Source organism: Heterodontus francisci, chromosome 32 (assembly GCF_036365525.1).
Source record: "Heterodontus francisci isolate sHetFra1 chromosome 32, sHetFra1.hap1, whole genome shotgun sequence".
Classification (NCBI taxonomy): domain Eukaryota; kingdom Metazoa; phylum Chordata; class Chondrichthyes; order Heterodontiformes; family Heterodontidae; genus Heterodontus; species Heterodontus francisci.
This window is the reverse complement of record NC_090402.1, coordinates 55,712,339-55,731,655: the sequence shown is the minus strand read 5'-3', so window position 1 is coordinate 55,731,655 and position 19,317 is coordinate 55,712,339.

Below are 19,317 nucleotides of genomic sequence, written 5' to 3'. Positions count from 1 at the left end.
CCTAAGGGTTCTGCCATTTACTGTATACCTCCCACCTGCATTAGACCTTTCAAAATGCATTACTTCACATTTGTCTGGATTAAACTCCATCTGCCATTTCTTCGCCCAAGTCTCCACCAACCTTTGTGTCGTCCGCAAACTTACTAATCAGACCAGCTACATTTTCCTCCAAATCATCTATATATACTACAAACAGCAAAGGTCCCAGCACTGATCCCTGCGGAACACCACGAGTCACATCCCTCCATTCAGAAAAACACCCATCCACTGATACCCTCTGTCTTCTATGACCGAGCCAGTTCTGTATCCATCTTGCCAGCTCACCTCTGATCCCGTGTGACTTCACCTTTTGTACCAGTCTGCCATGCGGGACCTTGTCAAAGGCTTTACTAAAGTCCATATAGATAACATCCACTGCCCTTCCTTCATCAATCATCTTCGTCACTTCCTCAAAAAACTCAATCAAATTAGTAAGACACGACCCCCCCTTCACAAAACCATGCTGTCTCTCGCTAATAAGTTTGTTTGTTTCCAAATGGGAGAAAATCCTGTCCCGAATAATCCTCTCTAATAGTTTCCCTACCACTGACGTAAGGCTCACCAGCCTATAATTTCCTGGATTATCCTTGCCACCCTTCTTAAACAAAGAAACAACTTTGGCTATTCTCCAGTCCTCTGGGACCTCACCTGTCGCCAATGAGGATGCAAAGATTTCTGTCAAGGCCCCAGCAATTTCTTCCCTTGCCTCCCTCAGTATTCTCGGGTAGATCCCATCAGGCCCTGGGGACTTATCTACCTTAATGCTTTGCAAGACACCCAACACCACCTCCTTTTTGATAATTTCAACTAAAGACATTGACACTCAGCATTTAAATTCCATTTTTATTAAAGACTGTACTCTGTTTTATTCCCTCTCTAACTATTTGTGTGTGTATGTGTCTTGCATGTGAATGTGTGTGTGGATGTGTCACGCATTTTAGTAATTTTAACTGGTTTAACGTGATAAGGTTAATAAACTTACATCTTTCTTGTTTAACCTCAAGAAAACCTGTCTGACTGGTTCATTTGCAATTATAATTAGAAGAACAGGAGGAAGTGCTCACTGAGTTGGTAAGCTAAATCACTGTGTTAAAATATAAACCCTATTGTGGCCAAAACAGAGACGGGGGCGAAAGGGAAGCCTGAGTACCCTTCCTCACCTGGTCATAACAGGGGGCAAAGGTGAGGCAAAGGTCGGGGGAGGGGGGAGACGGGGGAGACGGAGGGGGGACAGACGAGGGGGGGAATGGAGAGGGGTGGACAGGTGAGGGATGGGACAGGCGTGGGGTAGGAGAGGGGAGGTGAGGGGGACAGGCGAGGGAGAGGGGGGCAGGGGAAGGGGGACAGGGGAGAAGGACAGGCAAGGGAGAGGGGGGCAGGGGAGGGGGGACAGGCGAGGGAGAGGGGGGCAGGGGAAGGGGGACAGGGGAGAGGGACAGGCAAGGGAGAGGGGGGCAGGGGAGGGGGGACAGGGACAGGCGAGGGGGGAGGAGGGACAGGCGAGGGGAGAGGGGAGGGGAAGGGGGTCGGGGAGAGGGGAAGGGGAAGGGAAAGAGAGGGGAGGGGTGGGGAGGGGAGGAGGATGGGGACAAGGGAGGGGAAAGAGGGGTGAGGAGGGCAGGGGGAGGGGAAGGAGAGGTGAGGGGAAAGGGTGAGGGGAGGAGGGGAAGGAGAGGTGAGGGGGCAGGGGAGGGGAGGGGAAAGAGAGATAAGGGGGGCAAGTGGAGGGGAAAGAGAGGTGAGTGTAGCAGGCGGAGGGGAAGGAGAGGTGAGGTGAGGGAGGCAGGGGGAGGGGAAGGACAGCTGGGGGGCGGGGGAGGGGAAGGAATTGGAGGGGGGCAGGGGATGGGTGGGGAAGAAGAGGTGAGGGAGGGCTGCGGTGGGGAAGGAGAGGTGAGGGGCAGGGGGTTAGAGAGGTTAAGGGGCAGGGAGAGGGAGTGGTGGGGGAGGGGAAGAAGAGGTGAGGGAGGAAGGGAGAGGGGAATTAGAGGTGAGGGGGGCTCTCGGTGGGGAAGGAGAGGTAAGGGGGCAGGGGGACGGGAAGGAGAAAGGAGGGGGCAGGGGAGGGGAAGGAGAGGTGAGGGAGGAAGGGGGAGGGGAAGGAGAAGGGGAGGTGAGGGGGGAGATGAGGGGGAGGTGAGGGGGGAGGAGAAGGTGAGATGAGGGGGCGGGGGAGGGAAAGGAGAGGTGAGGGAGGAAGGGAAGGGGAAGAAGAGGTGAGGGAGGAAGGGAGAGGGGAATGAGAGGTGAGGGGGGGCTGCAGTGGGGAGGGAGAGGTGAGGGGGGAAGGGGGAGGAGAAGGAGGTGAGGTGGGCAGGGGAGGAGAAGGGGAAGTGAGGGCGTGGAGGAGGGGAAGGAGAAGTGAGGGGTAGGAGAAGGTGAGGTGACGGGCAAGGGGAGTGGATGGATATGTGAGGGGGTGGGAAAGGAGAGGGGAGAGGGGCGGGGTGGCAAGGGGAGGGGAAGAAGAGGTGATGGGGGCCGTGGGAGGGAGGTTTTTTTTATTTATTCATGGGATGTGGGCGTCACTGGCCAGGCCAGCATTTATTGCCCTTGAGAAGGTGGTGTTGAGCTGCCTTCTTGAACCCCTGCAGTCCATGTGCTGTTAGGAAGGGATGCTGTGTGACTTGGAGGAGAACTTGCTGGTGGTGGTGTTCCCATGCATTTGCTGCCTTGTCCTTCTAGTTGGTAGAGGTCGCAGGTTTGGAAGGTGCTGTCTAAGGAGCCTTGGTGCATTGCTGCAGTGCATCTTGTAGATGGTACACACTGCTGCCACTGTGCATCGGTGGTGGAGGGAGTGAATGTTTGTAGATGGGGTGCCAATCAAGCGGGCTGCTTTGTCCTGGATGGTGTCAAACATCTTGAGTGTTGTTGGAGTTGCACCCATCCAGGCAAGTGGAGAGTATTCCATCACACTCCTGACTTGTGCCTTGTAGATGTGGACAGGCTTTGGGGAGTCAGGAGGTGAGTTACTCGCCTCAGGATTCCTAAACTCTGACCTGCTCTTGTAGCCATGGTATTTATATGGCTTCTCCAGTTCAGTTTCTGGTTAATGGTAGCCCCTAGGATGTTGATAGTGGGGTTTCAGTGATTGTAATGCCATTGAATGTCAAGAGGACATGGTTAGATTCTCTCTTGTTGGAGATGGTCATTGCCTGGCACTTGTGTGGCGTGAATGTTACTTGCCACTTATCAGCCCAAGCCTGGATATTGTCCAGGTCTTGCTGCATTTCTATACAGACTGCTTCAGTATCTGAGAAGTTGCGAATGGTGCTGAACATTGTGCAATCATTAGCGAACATCCCCACTTCTGACCTTATAATTGAAGGAAGGTCATTGATGAAGCAGCTGAAGATGGTTGGGACGAGGACACTACCCTGAGGAACTCCTGCAGTGATGTCCTGGAGCTCAGATGATTGACCTCCAACAACCACAACCGTCTTCCTTTGCGCTAGGTATGACTCCAGCCAGCGGAGGGTTTTCCCCAATTCCCATTGACTAGGGCTCCTTGATGCCATACTCAGTCAAATGCTGCCTTGATGTCAAGGGCAGTCACTCTCACCTCACCTCTTGAGCTCAGCTCTTTTGTCCATGTTTGAACCAAGGCTGTAATGAGGTCACGAGCTGAGTGGCCCTGTCGGAACCCAAACTGAGCATCGCTGTGCAGGTTATTGCTAAGCAAGTGCCGCTTGATGGCACTGTTGATGACACTTTCCATCACTTTACTGATGATTGAGAGTAGACTGATGGTGCGGTAATTGGCCGGGTTGGACTTGTCCTGCTTTTTGTGTACAGGACATACCTGGGCAATTTTCCACATTGCTGGGTAGATGCCAGTGTTGTAGCCGTAACGGAACAGCTTGGCTAGGGGTGCGGCAAATTCTGGAGCACAGGTCTTCAGTACTATTGCCAGAATATTGTCAGGGCCCATAGCCTTTGCAGTATCCAGTGCCTTCAGTCGTTTCTTGATATCACGCGGAGTGAATCGAATTGGCTGAAGTCTGGCAGCTGTGATGCTGGGGATTTCAGGAGGAGGCCGAGATAGATCATTAACTCGGCACTTCTGGCTGAAGATTGTTGCAAATGCTTCAGCCTTATCTTTCACACTGATGTGCTGGGCTCCCCCATCATTGAGGATGGGGATATTTGTGGAGCCACCTCCTCCAGTTAGTTGTTTAATTGTCCACCACCATTCACGGCTGGATGTGGCAGGACTGTAGAGCTTAGATCTGATTCGTTGGTTATGGGATCGCTTAGCTCTGTCTATCGCACGCTGCTTATGTAGTTTGGCATGCAGATAGTCCTGTGTTGTAGCTTCACCAGGTTAACACCTCATTTTGAGCTATGCCTGGTGCTGCTCCTGGCATGCTCTCCTGCACTCTTCATTGAACCAGGGTTGGTCTCCTGGCTTGATGGTAATGGTAGAGTGGGGGATATGCCGGGCCATGAGGTTACAGATTGTGGTTGAGTGCAATTCTGCTGCTGCTGATGTCTCACAGCGCCTCATGGCTACCCAGTTTTGCATTGCTAGATCTGTTCGAAATCTATCCCATTTAGCACGGTGGTCGTGCCACACAACACGAAGGAGGGTATCCTCAATGTGAAGGTGGGTCTTCGTCTCCACAACGATGGTCACTCCTACCAATACTGTCATGGACAAAAGCATCTGCTGCTGGCAGATTGGTGAGGATGAGGTCAAGTATGTTTTTCCCCTCTTGTTGGTTCCCTCACCACCTGCCGCATACCCAGTCTAGCAGATATGTCCTTTAGGACTCGGCCAGCTCGATCAGTAATGGTGCTACCGAGCCACTCTTGGTGATGGACATTGAACTCCCCCACCCAGAGTACATTCTGTGCCCTTGCCACTCTCAGTGCTTCCTCCAAGTGCTGTTCAACATGGAGGAGTACTGACTCATCAGCTGAGGGAGGGCGGTAGGTGGTAATCAGCAGGAGGTTTCCTTGTCCATGTTTGACCTGATGCCATGAGACTTCATGGGGTCCAGAGTCGATGTTGAGGACTCCCAGCGCAACTCCCTCCCTATTGTATACCACTGTGCCGTCACCTCTGCTGGGTCTGTCCTGCCGGTGGGACAGGGAATGGTGATGGCAGTGTCTGGGACAGTTGATAGGTAAATAGGCCATTGTAAATTGCCCCTAGTATAGGTAGGTGGTAGGAGAATGATGGGGATGTGGTAGGGAATATGGGATTAATGTAGGATTAGTATAAATGGTGGTTGTTGGTCAGCACAGACTCAGTGGGCCGAAGGGCCTGTTTCAGTGCTGTATCTCTCTATTGTCTGTAAGGTATGATTCCGTGAGTATGACTATGTCAGGCTGTTGCTTGACTAGTCTGTGGGACAGCCCTCCCAACTTTGGCACAAGCCCCCAGATGTTAGTAAGGAGGACTTTGCAGAGTCGACAGGGCTGGGTTTCTCGTTGTCGTTTCCGGTGCCTAGGTCGATGCCGAGTGGTCCGTCCGGTTTCATTCTTTTTTATTGACTTCGTAGCGGGTAGATACAACTGAGTGGCTTGCTAGGCCATTTCAGAGGGTATGTAAGAGTTAACCACATTGCTGTGGGTCTGGAGTCTGGAGATGTGAGGGGGGCAGGGGGAGGGAGAGGTGAGGGGGATGGGGAGGGGAGGGGACAGTGGGAGGCGAGGGAGAAGCGGTGGGGCTGGTGGATTGGAGGAAGAGGCGAGGAAGCAAGGGGAAGGGTGAGGGGAAGGAGCGGTGAGGAGGGAAAGGGGATGGAGAGGTGAGGAGGCTTGGGGAGGGACAGGTGAGGGGGCAGGGGGAGGGAGAGGTGAAGGGTGCATGGGAATGGAGAGGTGAGGGGGTAGGGGGAGGGAGAGTGAGGGGGCAGGGGGAATGAGAGTTGGGGGGGAGGGGAAGGAGAGGTGAGGGTGAAGGGAAGGAGAGGTGAGGGAGGCAGTAGGAGTTGAAGGAGAGGTGAGGGGGTGGGGAAGGAGAGGTGAGGGTGAAGGGAAGGAGAAGTGAGAGAGGCAGTAGGAGGGGAAGGAGAGGTGAGGGAGGAAGGGGAGGGGAACAAGAGGTGAGGGAGGAAGGGAGAGGGGAATGAGAGGTGAGGGGGGGCTGCAATGGGGAAGGCGAGGTGAGGGGGGCAGAGGGAGGGGAAGAAGAGGTGATGGGGGAGGAAAAAGTGAGGTGAGGGGGTGTGGGAGGGGAGGGAGAGGTGGGGGGGGCAGGGGGAGGGGAAGGAGATGAGGGGGCAGGTGAGGAGAAGGGGAGTTGAGGGGGTGGGGAGGGGAAGGAGAGGTGAGGGAGGCAGTGGAAGGAGAGGTGAACGGGACAAGGGGAGTGGATGGAGATGTGAGGGGGCGGGGAAGAGAAAGGAGAGGGGAGGGGGGGCAAGGGGAGGGGAAGGAGAGGTGAGGGGCAGGGGGAGAGTAAGGAGAGTTGAGGGGGTAGGGGAAGGAGAGGTGATGGGGAAGGGAGAGGTGAGGGGGGCAGGGGAGGGAGAGATGATGGGGGGCAGAGGTTGGGACAGTGGAAGGTGAGGGAGAGGCGATGGGGTGTGTGGAGTGGTGGGAGAGGTGAGGGGTCAGGAGGAAGGAGAGGTGAGAGGAAATGAGAGGAGGGGAGGAAAAGTGAGGTGGTAGGGGCAGCAGGTGAAGAGGAGAGGAAAGGTGAGAGGGTAGGGAGGGAAAGTGAGAGGGTAGGGCAGAACAAAGAACAAAGAACAATACAGCCTGGGAACAGGCCATTCGGCCCTCCAAGCCTGCACCAATCTTGATGCCTGTCTAAACTAAAATCTTCTGCACTTCCAGGGTCCGTATCCCTCTATTCCCATCCTATTCATGTATTTGTCAAGATGCCTCTAAAACGTCGCTATCGCACCTGATTTCACCACCTCCCCTGGCAGCTAGTTCCAGGCACTCACCACCCTCTGTGTAAAAAACTTGCCTCGCACATCCCCTCTAAACTTTGCCCCTCTCACCTTAAACCTATGACCCCTAGTAACTGACTCTTCCACCCTGGGAAAAAGCTTCTGACTATCCACTCTGTCCATGCCACTCATAACTTTGTAAACCTCTATCAGGTCACTCCTCCACCTCCGTCGTTCCAGTGAAAACAATCCGAGTTTATCCAACCTCTCCTCATAGCTAATGCCCTCCAGACCAGGCAACATCCTGGTAAACCTCTTCTGTATCCTCTCCAAAGCCTCCACATCCTTCTGGTAGTGTGGCGACCAGAATTGTACACAATATTCCAAGCCTAACTAAGGTTTATTTTTTTATTTTTTATTTTATTTTATTTTAGAGATACAGCACTGAAACAGGCCCTTCGGCCCAACGAGTCTATGCCGTCCAAGAACCACCCATTTATACTAACCCTACAGTAATCCCATATTCCCTACCACCTACCTACACTAGGGGCAATTTACGATGGCCAATTTACCTATCACCTGCAGATCTTTGGCGGTGGGAGGAAACCGGAGCACCCGGCAAAAATCCACATGGTCACAGGGAGAACTTGCAAACTCCACACAGGCAGTACCCAGAATTGAACCCGGGTCTCTGAAGCTGTGAGGTTGCGGTGCTAACCACTGCGCCACTGTGCCGCCAACCAAGTCTGTGCTGACCAACAACCACCCATTTATACTAATGCTACATTAATCCCGACTACATCCCCACCATTCTCCTACCACCTACCTATACGAGGCGCAATTTACAATGGCCAATTTATCTATCAAGTTCTGTACAGCTGCAGCATGACTTGCCAATTTTTATACTCTATGCCCCGACCGAGGAAGGTAAGCATGCCGTATGCCTTCTTGACTACCTTATCGACCTGTGTTGCCACTTTCAGTGATCTGTGGACCTCTGTGCCCAGATCTCTCTGCCTGACATTTGTCCGGATTAAACTCCATCTGCCAATTCTCCGCCCAAGCCTCCAACCGATCTATATCCTGCTGTATCCTCTGACAATCCTCATCACTATCCACAGAAAAGTGAGGTTGAGGGGAAAAGTGAGGGGGTAGAGGAAATGTGAGGTTGCAGGTGGGGAAGTTGAAGTGAGGGGGTGAGGGGACAGGTGAGGTAGGATGGTGAGGAGGATCAGGGACAGGTGGGGGAGATTGAGGGAGATACAGGGAAGGAAGACAGTTGAGGGAAGTGAGGGGGACAGGTGAGGGGGAGGACAGGTGATGGAGATGGGGAACGGGGAGGGGGTACATTTGAGATGGAAGGTGCACAGGTGAAAGGAGGACAGGTGAGGGAGGAGGGCAGACTGGTGAGGGGTTCGGGTACAGGTGAGGAGGATATGATGGGGCAGGCAGGTGGCTGTGGGGGGGGGGCAACAGGTGAGGGGGTGGTTGAGGGAGTTGCGCTGCCAGAGTGGTACTAATGAGGGAGTGCTGCACCAATAGTTCTGAGAGATCTGCACAGTCCAAGGGGCAAATCTGAGGAAGTGCTGCACTCGCAAAGGGACAGTACTGAGGGAGCACTGCAGTGGTAGAGGGGCAGAACTGAGGAAGCACGACGCTCTTGGAGGGTCAGTTCCGAGGAATGTTGCACAGAGTGTCAGTACGAAAGGAGTGCTTCATTGTCAGAAGAGCAGTGCTGATGAAATGCTGCACTTCATTGGGTCTGTATTGAGGGTGTATGTCACTGACTTTAGGTGCAATACAGATGGAGTCATCATACAGTGTCAGATTGGCAGTACTGAGGGACTGTTGTGCCATAGAACTGTCCATACTGAGGGATCGTCGCACTGTTGGATGTCCAGCTCTAAGGGATATCTGCCCTATCATTGGGATAGCACTGAGAGAAACCCGAGCTGTTAGAGGGACATTACTTAGGGACTGCTGCACTGTCAAAAGCAGTACTGCAGAAATGCTGCGATGTTGGAGGGGCAATACATTTTAAAAATTCATTCTTGGGAAGTGAGCGTCGCTGGCAAGGCCAGCATTTATTGCCCATCCATAATTGCTCTTGATAAGGTGATAGTGAGCCATCTTCTTGAACCACCATAGTCTGTGTGGTGTAGATACACCCTTAGTGCTGCTAGGGAGGGACTTCCAGGATTTTGACCCAGCGACATTGAAGGAAGGGCGATATAGTTCAAGTCAGGATGGTGAGTGATTTGGAAGGGAATTTGCAGGTGGTGGTGTTCCCATGCAACTGCTGCCCTTGTCCTTCTAGTTGGTACGGAGACGTGGATATCACAGGGGCAGGAATGGATGTTGGATGTTCCAGGGTTTAGATGTTTCAAAAGGAATAGGGAGGAAGGTAAAAGAGGTGGGGGAGTGGCATTGTTAATCAGGGATAGTATCACAGCTGCAGAAAGGGAGGTCATCGAGGAGGGTTTGTCTACTGAGTCATTATGGGTGGATGTCAGAAACAGGAAAGGAGCAGTCACTTTGTTGGGAGTTTTCTATAGACCTCCCAATAGCAGCTGAGACATGGAGGAACAGATTGGGAGGCAGATTTTGGAAAGGTGCAGAAGTAACAGTGTTGTTGTCATGGGTGACTTCAACTTCCCTACTATTGATTGGAACCTCCTTAGTGCAAATAGTTTGGATGGAGCAGTTTTTGTCAGGTGTGTCCAGGAAGGTTTCCTGACTCAATATGTAGATAGGCCGACTAGAGGGGAGACTATGTTGGACTTGGTGCTTGGCAACGAACCAGGCCAGGTGGCAGATCTCTTGGTGGGAGAGCATTTCGGTGATAGTGATCACAACTTCCTGACCTTTACTATAGTCATGGAGAGGGACAGGAGCAGACGGGATGGGAAAATATTTAATTGGGGGAGGGGGAATTACAATGCTATTAGGCAGGAACTGGGGAGCATAAATTGGGAACAGATGTTCTCAGGGAAATGCACGACAGAAATGTGGAGGTTGTTTAGGGAGCACTTTCTGCGACTGCTGGATAGGTTTGTCCCGATGAGGCAGGGAAGGGATGGTAGGGTGAAGGAACCTTGGATGACAAGAGATGTGGAACAGCTAGTCAAGAGGAAGAAGGAAGCTTACTTAAGGTTGAGGAAGCAAGGATCAGACAGGGCTCTAGAGGGTAACAAGGTAGCCAGGAAGGAACTGAAGAATGTACTTAGGAGAGCTAGAAGGGGACATGAAAAAGTCTTGGCGGGTAGGATTAAGGAAAATCCCAAGGAGTTCTACACTTATGTGAGGAACAAGAGGATGGCCAGAATGAGGGTAGGGCCGATCAGGGATAGTGGAGGGAACTTGTGCCTGGAGTCAGAGGAGGTAGGGGAGGTCCTAAATGAATACTTTGCTTCAGTATTCACTAGTGAGAGGAACCTGGTCGTTTGTGAGGACAGCGTGGAACAGGCTGATATGCTCGAACAGGTTGAGGTTAAGAGGGAGGATGTGCTGGAAAGTTTGAATGATATGAGGACAGATAAGTCCCCGGGGCCAGACGGGATATACCCAAGGATATTACGGGAAGCGAGGGAAGAGATTGCTGTGCCTTTGGCGATGATCTTTGCGTCTTCACTGTCCACTGGAGTAGTACCGGATGATTGGAGGGTGGCAAATGTTGTTCCCTTGTTCAAGAAAGGGAATAGGGATAACGCTGGGAATTATAGACCAGTCAGTCTTACGTCGGTAGTGGGCAAATTATTGGAGAGGATTCTGAGAGACAGGATTTATGATTATTTGGAAAAGCATGGTTTGATTAGAAACAGTCAGCATGGCTTTGTGAGGGGCAGGTCATGCCTCACAAGCCTTATTGAATTCTTTGAAGATGTGACAAAACACATTGATGAAGGAAGAGCAGTGGGTGTGGTGTATATGGATTTTAGCAAGGCGTTTGATAAGGTTCCCCATGGTAGGCTCATTCAGAAAGTAAGGAGGCATGGGATACAGGGAAAGTTGGCTGTCTGGATACAAAATTGGCTGGCCCATAGAAGACAGAGGGTGGTAGTAGATGGAAAGTATTCAGCATGGAGCTCGGTGACCAGTGGTGTTCCACAAGGATCTGTTCTGGGACCTCTGCTCTTTGTGATTTTTATAAATGACTTGGATGAGGAAGTGGAATGCTGGGTTAGCAAGTTTGCCGATGACACGAAGGTTGCTGGAGTTGTGGATAGTGTGGAAGGCTGTTGTAGGTTGCAACGGGACATTGACAGGATGCAGAGCTGGGCTGAGAAGTTCAACCTGGAAAAGTGTGAAGTGATTTATTTTGGAAGGTCGAATTTGAATGCGGAATACAGGCTTAAAGACAGGATTCTTGGTAGTGTGGAGGAACAGAGGGATCTTGGGGTCCATGTCCATAGATCGCTCAAAGTTGCCACCCAAGTTGATAGGGTTGTTAAGAAGGCGTATGGTGTGTTGGCTTTCATTAACAGGGGGATTGAGTTTAAGAGCCGCGAGGTTATGCTGCAGCTCTATAAGGCCCTAGTTCGACCACACTTGGAATATTGTGTTCAGTTCTGGTCGCCTCATTATAGGAAGGATGTGGAAGCTTTAGAGAGGGTGCAGAAGAGATTTACCAGGATGCTGCCTGGATTGGAGGGCATGTCCTACGAAGAAAGATTGAGGGAGCTAGGGCTTTTCTCATTGGAGCGAAGAAGGATGAGAGGTGACTTGATAGAGGGGTACAGATGATGAGAGGCATAGATAGAGTGGATAGCCAGAGACTTTTTCCCAGGGTGGAAAGGGCTATCACCAGGGAGCATAATTTTAAGGTGATTGGAGGAAGGGTTCGGGGAGATGTCAGAGGTAGGTTCTTTATACAGGGAGTGGTGGGTGCGTGGAATGCGCTGCCAGCGATACTAGTAGAAGCAGATACATTAGGGACATTTAAGCGACTCTTGGATAGATACATGGATGATAGTAGAATTAAGGGTAGGTAGTTAGTTTGATCTTAGAGTAGGTTAAAGGTTCGGTATAACATCGTGGGCCGAAGGGCCTGTACTGTGCTGTACTGTTCTATGTTCTATGTTCTATGGTAGAGGTTACTGGTTTGGAAGGTGTTGTCTAAGGATCCTTGGTGCGTTGCTGCAGTGCATCTTGTAGATGGTACACACTGCTGCCACTGTGTGTCGGTGGTGGAGGGAGTGAATGTTTGTAGATGGGGTGCCAATCAATTGGGCTACTTTGTCCTGGATGGCATTGAGCTTCTTGAGTGTTATTGGAGCTGCACCCATCCAGGCAAGTGGAGAGTATTCCATCACACTCCTGACTTGTGCCTTGTAGATGGTGGACAGGCTTTGAGAAGTCAGGAGAGGAGTTCCTCGCTGTAGAATTCCCAACCTGTGACCTGCACTTGTAGGCACAGAATTTATATCTATATTATATGGCTAGTGCAGTTAAGTTTCTGATCAATGGTGACCTCTAGGATATTGATGGTTTGGGGTGGGGGGAGCAGTGCAGTTCAGTGATGGTAATGACGTTGAATGTCAAGGGGAGGTGGTTAGATTCTCCCTTGTTGGAGATGGTCATTGCCTGGCACTTGTGTCACTTGACACTTATCAGCCCAAAATTGAATGTTGTCCAGTTCTTACTGCATGCATGCACAGACTGCTTCAGTATCTGAGGAGCTGTGAATGGTACTGAACACTGTACAATCATCAGCAAACATTCCCACTTCTGACCTTAATGTGGTGGGAAGGTCATTGATGAAGCAGCTGAAGGTCGGGCCCAGGACATGACCCTGAGGAACTCCTGCAGTGATGTCCTGGCACTGAAATGATTGGTCTCCAATAACCACATTGATTTTCCTTATTCCTAGATATGACTTCAACCAGTGGAGAGTTTTCCTCCTGATTCCCATTGACTTCAATTTTCCTAGGGCTCCTTGATGCCACCCTCAGTCAAATGCTGCCTCAATGCCAGTGGCAATCAAGCTGACCACACCTCTTAAATTCAGCTCTTTTGTCCATGTTTAGACCAAGGCTGTAATGAGTTCAGGAGCTGAGTGGACCTGGCAGAAGCAAACTGAGCATCAGTGAGCAGGTTGTTGGTGAGTGGATGCCGCATGATAGCACTGTCGCGACACTTTCCATCAGTTTGATGATTGAGAGTACTCTGATGTGTCGGTAATTGGTCAGATTAGATTACTCCTGCTTTTTGTGGACAGGACATACCTGGTCAATTTTCTACATTGTCGGGTAGATGCTTGTGTTCTAGCTGTTCTTGTCTTTTGCACTGACATGCTGGTCTCCACTATCATTGAGGATGGGGATGTTTGTGGAGCCTCTTCCTCCCGTTAGTTGTTTAATTGTGCACCACCATTCACAGCTGGATGCAGCAGGTCTGCACAGCTTTCATCTGATCTATTGGTTATGGGATCGCTTAGCTCTGTCTATCGCATGCTGCTTCCACTGTTTATCGTGTATGTGGTCCTGTGTTGTAGCTTCACCAGGTTGGCTTCTTATTTTGAGGTATGCCTAGTGCTGCTACTGGCATGCTCTCCTGCACTCCTCATTGAACCAGGGTTGTTTTCCTGACTTGATGATAATGGTAAAGTGGGGGATATGCTGGGCCATGAGGTTACAGATTGTGGTTAAATACAATTTTGCTGCTGCTGACGGCCCACAGCACCTCATGGATGCCCAGTTTTGAATCTATCCCAATTAGCATGGTGTTAGTGCCACAGAACATGATGGAAGGTGTCCTCAATGTGAGGATGGGACTTTTTCTCCACAGAGTCTGTGCAGTGGTCACTCTTAACAATACTGTCATGGACAGATGCATCTGCAACAGGTAGATTGGTGAGAACAAGGTCTAGATTTTTCACTCGTGTTGGTTCTCTCACCACCTGCTGCAGGCCCAGTCTGGCAGATATGTCCTTCAGAACTCCCCCAGCTCGGTCAGTAGTGAGCTACTCTTGGTGATGGACGTTGAAGTCCCCCACCCAGAGTATATCCTGTGCCATTGTTACCCTCAGTGTTTCTTCCAAGTGGTGTTCAACATGGAGGAGTACTGATTTGTCAGCTGAGAGTGGGCAGTGGTAATCAGCAGGAGATTTCCTTGCCCACATTTGACGTGATGCCATGAGACTTCATGGGGTCCAGAGTCAATGTTGAGGACCCCCAGAGCTAGTCCTTCCCCACTGTATACTACCAACAGGACAGGACATACCCAGGGATGGTGATTGCAGTGTCTGGGACATTGTCTGTAAGGTATGATTCCGTGAGTATGACTATGTCAGGCTGTTGCTTGACTAGTCTGTGGGACAGCTCTCCGAACTTTGGCACAAGCCCCCAGATATTAGTGAGGAGGACTTTGCAGGGTCGACTGGGCAGGGTGTTCTTTTGTCATTTCCAGTGCTTAGCTCAATGTCGGGTGGTCGGTCCAATTTTATTGTTATTTAGCATTTCTGTAGTGGTTTTTATTATAACTGAGTGGTTGCTGGGCCATTTCAGAGGGCATTTAAGAGCCAACCACATTGCTGTGGGTCTGCAGTCATGTAGGCCAGACCAGGTAAGGACAGCAGATTTTATCCCCTAACTGCATTAGTCAACCAGATGGATTTTTTCAACAATCCAGTAGTTTTATGATTATTATTAATGTGACCAGCATTTTATCCCATATTTATTAAATAATTTATTTTAAGTTCTTCCAGCAGCTATAGTGTGTTTGACCTCATGTCTCCAGAACATTAGTCCAGGCCTCTGGATTACTAGTCCAGTAACAGTACCGCTATGCTACCGTCCCAAGGGAATGCTGTGAGGTTGGTGGGGGGATGGGGTGGGGAGAGTGGTACTGAGAGACAGTTGCATTATAGAAGTGTCCATACTGAGGAAGCATTGTACTGCAAAGTGGGCAGATCTAAGGGATATCTGTCCTATTATTGGGGCAGTATTGAGTAAGTTCTGCAATGTCAAAGGGGCAGTACTGAAAGCGCAACACACTGTCGGAGGGTCAGTACTTAGGGAGTGTTTTATGATAGAAGTGTCTGAACTGAAAGAGCATTACACTGTCAGATGGGCAGATCTAAGGAATTTTATTTTGTCGCTAAGCTAGGGCATTGTAATTTGCTATTACCTTGCTGTACTAAAGTTGTAACTGATTAATCAATAAATAATGAAGGTTTGACAGACATGGCAGTGCAGTTGTGCCATACCTGCAACACGTGGGAGTTTGTGGAGAGCATATCTGTGGTAAACGTCTGCAGCTTGAACAACTTAGGCTCAGAGTTGTTGAGCTGGGGTCCGAGCTGCAGATATTGATGGGTATTAGGGAGAGAGAGTTGCCTGGATATATATCATCTTTATGTTGTTTCTGGTTCCCAGATGTTGGAAAGAATTACACTTTAAACTTGGAAAAGGCTGGAGTCAGTCTTGTTTAATTCAGCACCATGCTTTGTGCTGTGGAACCTGGTACAACTGGTTCTTGCGTTACATATAACATGACTCCTCGGATACTGAAGCAGTCCATGTAGAAATGCAGCAAGACCTGGACAATATCCAGGCTTGGGCTGATAAGTGGCAAGTAACATTCACGCCACACAAGTGCCAGGCAATGACCATCTCCAACAAGAGAGAATCTAGCCATCTCCCCTTGACATTCAACGGCATTACCATCGCTGAATCCCCCACTATCCTAAGGGCTACCATTGACCAGAAACTGAACTGGAGTAGCCAAATAAATACCATAGCTACAAGAACAGGTCAGAGGCTAGGAATCCTGCGGCGAGTAACTCATCTCCTGACTCCCCAAAGCCTGTCCACCATCTACAAGGCACAAGTCAGGAGTGTGATGGAATACTCTCCACTTGCCTGGATAGGTGCAGCTCCAACAACACTCAAGAAGCTCCACACCATCCAGAACAAAGCAGCCCGCTTGATTGGCACCCCATCTACAAACATTCACTCCCTTCACCACCGACGCACAGTGGCAGCAGTGTGTAGCATCTACAAGATGCACTGCAGCAATGCACCAAGGCTCCTTAGACAGCACCTTCCAAACCCGCGACCTCTACCAACTAGAAGGACAAGGGCAGCAAATACATGGGAACACCACCACCTGCAAGTTCCCCTCCAAGTCACACACCATCCTGACTTAGAACTATACCGCCCTTCCTTCACTGTCGCTGGGCCAAAATCCTGGAACTCCCTTCCTAACAGCACTGTGGGTGTACCTACCCCACATGGACTGCAGCGGTTCAAGAAGGCAGCTCACCACCACCTTCTCAAGGGCAATTAGGGATGGGCGATAAATGCTGGCCTGGCCAGTGACGCCCACATCCCATGAATGAATTAAAAAAAACTCCCCAGTGCAGCCATGAATGTGGCCCCCAACTGAAACACTTACACATAACAACTAGTTCCTAGCTAATTAGTTCCTAACACTTTATAGATAGTATAACAATATATACATATATATAACGTCCCTATATCAATATATCTGTCAATATAAATTTAAAAATTTGTCCAACTTGTGGAAATAATCTGAACCCTTTTTAGGGTCTTTTATAGCGTGTATTTTAAAAAAAGTATTTTCCATGGTATCACTTGGGTGGTAAGATGTTGTGCCTCCATCTTGTAGATTTGGCATTTATTGCTCTCAGTGATGAGTTGGCACGCTGCACAGGCGATGTTGTGTCACTTGCTGGTGATGTTGTCAATGTTGTCTCACTGGATAGTGATGTTTCTGGTGTTGTTGATGGTCTTTTCTGTTGTTCCAGCTCAGGTGTAGGTCGAATGTGGATTCTGTTCCTTCTCATTTGGTTACTGGTTTTAGTCTCAATGATATATGACCTTGGAGTCTCAGCTTCACTAACAACTTTTGCTGGGCTCTAGGTTTTCATAATTGGATCCTGTACGCGAACAGTTGGTCCTTTCACAGCTCGGGTAGGGATTTAGCATACTTGTTGAAGTGTTGCTCTTCTCTTACCTGTGCTTCAGTGAGTTGTTGTCTCACTTCCTCCTGGTCACTTGAAGGATGTATTTTGCTTGGCAGAGTTGTCTTATATTTTCTTACGTTTAACAGCTCTGCAGGTGATTTCATGTCAGCCTTGAGAGGTGTGGATCGGAGTGACAATAAGGCCAGGTTTGGGTCTTCCTTCATCTCTTGGCATTTCACAAGTGTTATTTTGACCGACTGGATGTGTCTTTCCATAAATCCGTGTCCCAGTGGGTCGTGTGGTGATGAGGTGATGGTGTTGAACCCATACTGGTCAGCGAATTCCTTAAATTCTCTGGATGTAAATTGGGTGCCATTGTCACATATTAACCTTTTAGGAATCCCTTGCTCAGCGAACAGGACTCGTACTGCTGAGATTATTGTTGTGGCTCTCAAGTCTTTCATCTTCCAGATAAAAGGGAATTTTGAGTAGTCGTCTGCGACTATGAGATGCCATTCTTGATTATGTGTGAATAAATCGACTCCTACAGTATGCCATGGTCTGGATGGTACTTCAGTAGCTATCATCTCTTTCTGTTGTGAGTTCTGTACTTCTGGCAGATATTGCATGTTGACACCATATTTTCGATATCTTTGCATATGTCTATCCAGTACACAGCTGATCTGGCTCTGAGCTTACACTTCTCCATTCCCATGTGGCCTTCATGTATCTTTTGTTTTGGGTTTGATTATTCTGGATCCAGCCAGCAGAACAGCATCTTCTAGTGAGATGTCATCTCTGATAGACCAGTACTGCTGTATTGCTGGCTGTGTGTGTTGTATCCTATCAGGCCATCCCTGGATCACTTGCTGAGATAGCATCTGTAACTCCTCATCTTTGCTGGTCTCATCTCTAATTTGACTTAGTTTTGGTGGTGTTACTTTCACTTGGTGATGAATTTTTATGCCTAGATCTTCTTTGCTTCTGATCGGAGGGTGCTTTTCAACAGGTGTATTATCTTCAACCCTCAGTGTAGCCTCCTTCACCTCATGGTTTACTGAGATAATCTGCAGCTCTTCACAACTGCTCAACCCCATCGGTTTCGGTGACGTAGAACACACAGCTAACATCTTTTCCTTTGTGTGTCCCTCTGATTTGGGTTGTTCCTAGCTGTCGAATCTCAGTTCCCTTGTATGTTGTTAGCATGACGTTATTTGGTTTCAGAGCACCTTCCCTTGGATAACCATTTTTCTCCAAATTTTCAGGAAAGATCTGCTGGTATAGTCTGAGCAGGATGATGTAACTCTGCCCTCCTGTATCAATCTTCACCTTCAGATTTATCATTGTGGGCTTATTTCTCACCATCTTCCATCTAAATGGTTGTGGGAATTTCTTTTCTCTGGGAACTGTCACATCCAGACATTTCATGTAATTCTATGGTTCCTATGTCTATCATGTTCTCAAACCCATCGCCATCTTCCAGGGTATGGGTGTTTTGGTTTCTTTCTCTATTCATTCGCCCTGTTACTCTGGCTCTGACGACTCGTCTACCACCTTCTTGCCTTGTTCTGCACATCTTTTCCCAGTGATTGGTCTTTCCACAAGCTTTGCAGATTGATCCATATGCAGGACATTCCCTTCTATCTGTCAATTCATGTGGTCACAGTTCCTGCACGTCTTTCTCTCTAATTGGTGTACATTCTTTAGTTGTTGTTTCACTGCATCAACCCTGCTGCCTGTCTCTTGGCTTAACTGAAGGCTAGCCATTTGGGAGGTCAGAGTCTTCATCTGTCTGCTCGTGGCTTCATGTGCTGTAGCAGTGTCTACAGCCTGTGATATTGTGAGCTTGTCCTGTCCGATTAGAGCTTTTTGTGCTTCAGGATGTGCAGAACCCCAAATGAGCTGATCTATCAGCCGTGCATCTGTGTACTTAAATTTACATTTTCTGGCTGCATTTTCAATCTTGCTACAAAATTGTCAATAGGCTCACCTAGTTCCTGTCTGAGGCCTTGAAATTCATATCGGATTATCCGATGATTTGATTTTGGCTGGAGATGCGTGCTGAATCTTTCAGAACTTTTGTCTGGGTTTCTGCTGTCCTCTTCGCTTAGGTCCCAGCTGTTAAATAAACCTAATCCTAAGTTAATCCTTTGTCTCCAGCCCACAGAAGGATATAGCTGACCCTCTCCTCTGCATAGTGCCTTTTTGGAAACTACTGTATGCCAAATTGAACTTCTGTTTAAACTTCTCAAATGCCTCTACGACATCATCAGCTTCCCAATTCATGATGGGCTGTAGCAGTGCATTCATTCTTGTCCCGGCTGACATTTCATTTTTTTTTTAGGGTTTTCACACGAGTCACTCAGTTTTCTTTCTCTCTCTCTGGCACTAATTTGGGTCACTTTTCGCAATCTGATGGTTTTAAAAATGTTCTAGGTTTACTCACAGACACTCGCTGTCACCATGTTTCATCTTTATGTTGTCTCTGGTTCCCAGATGTTG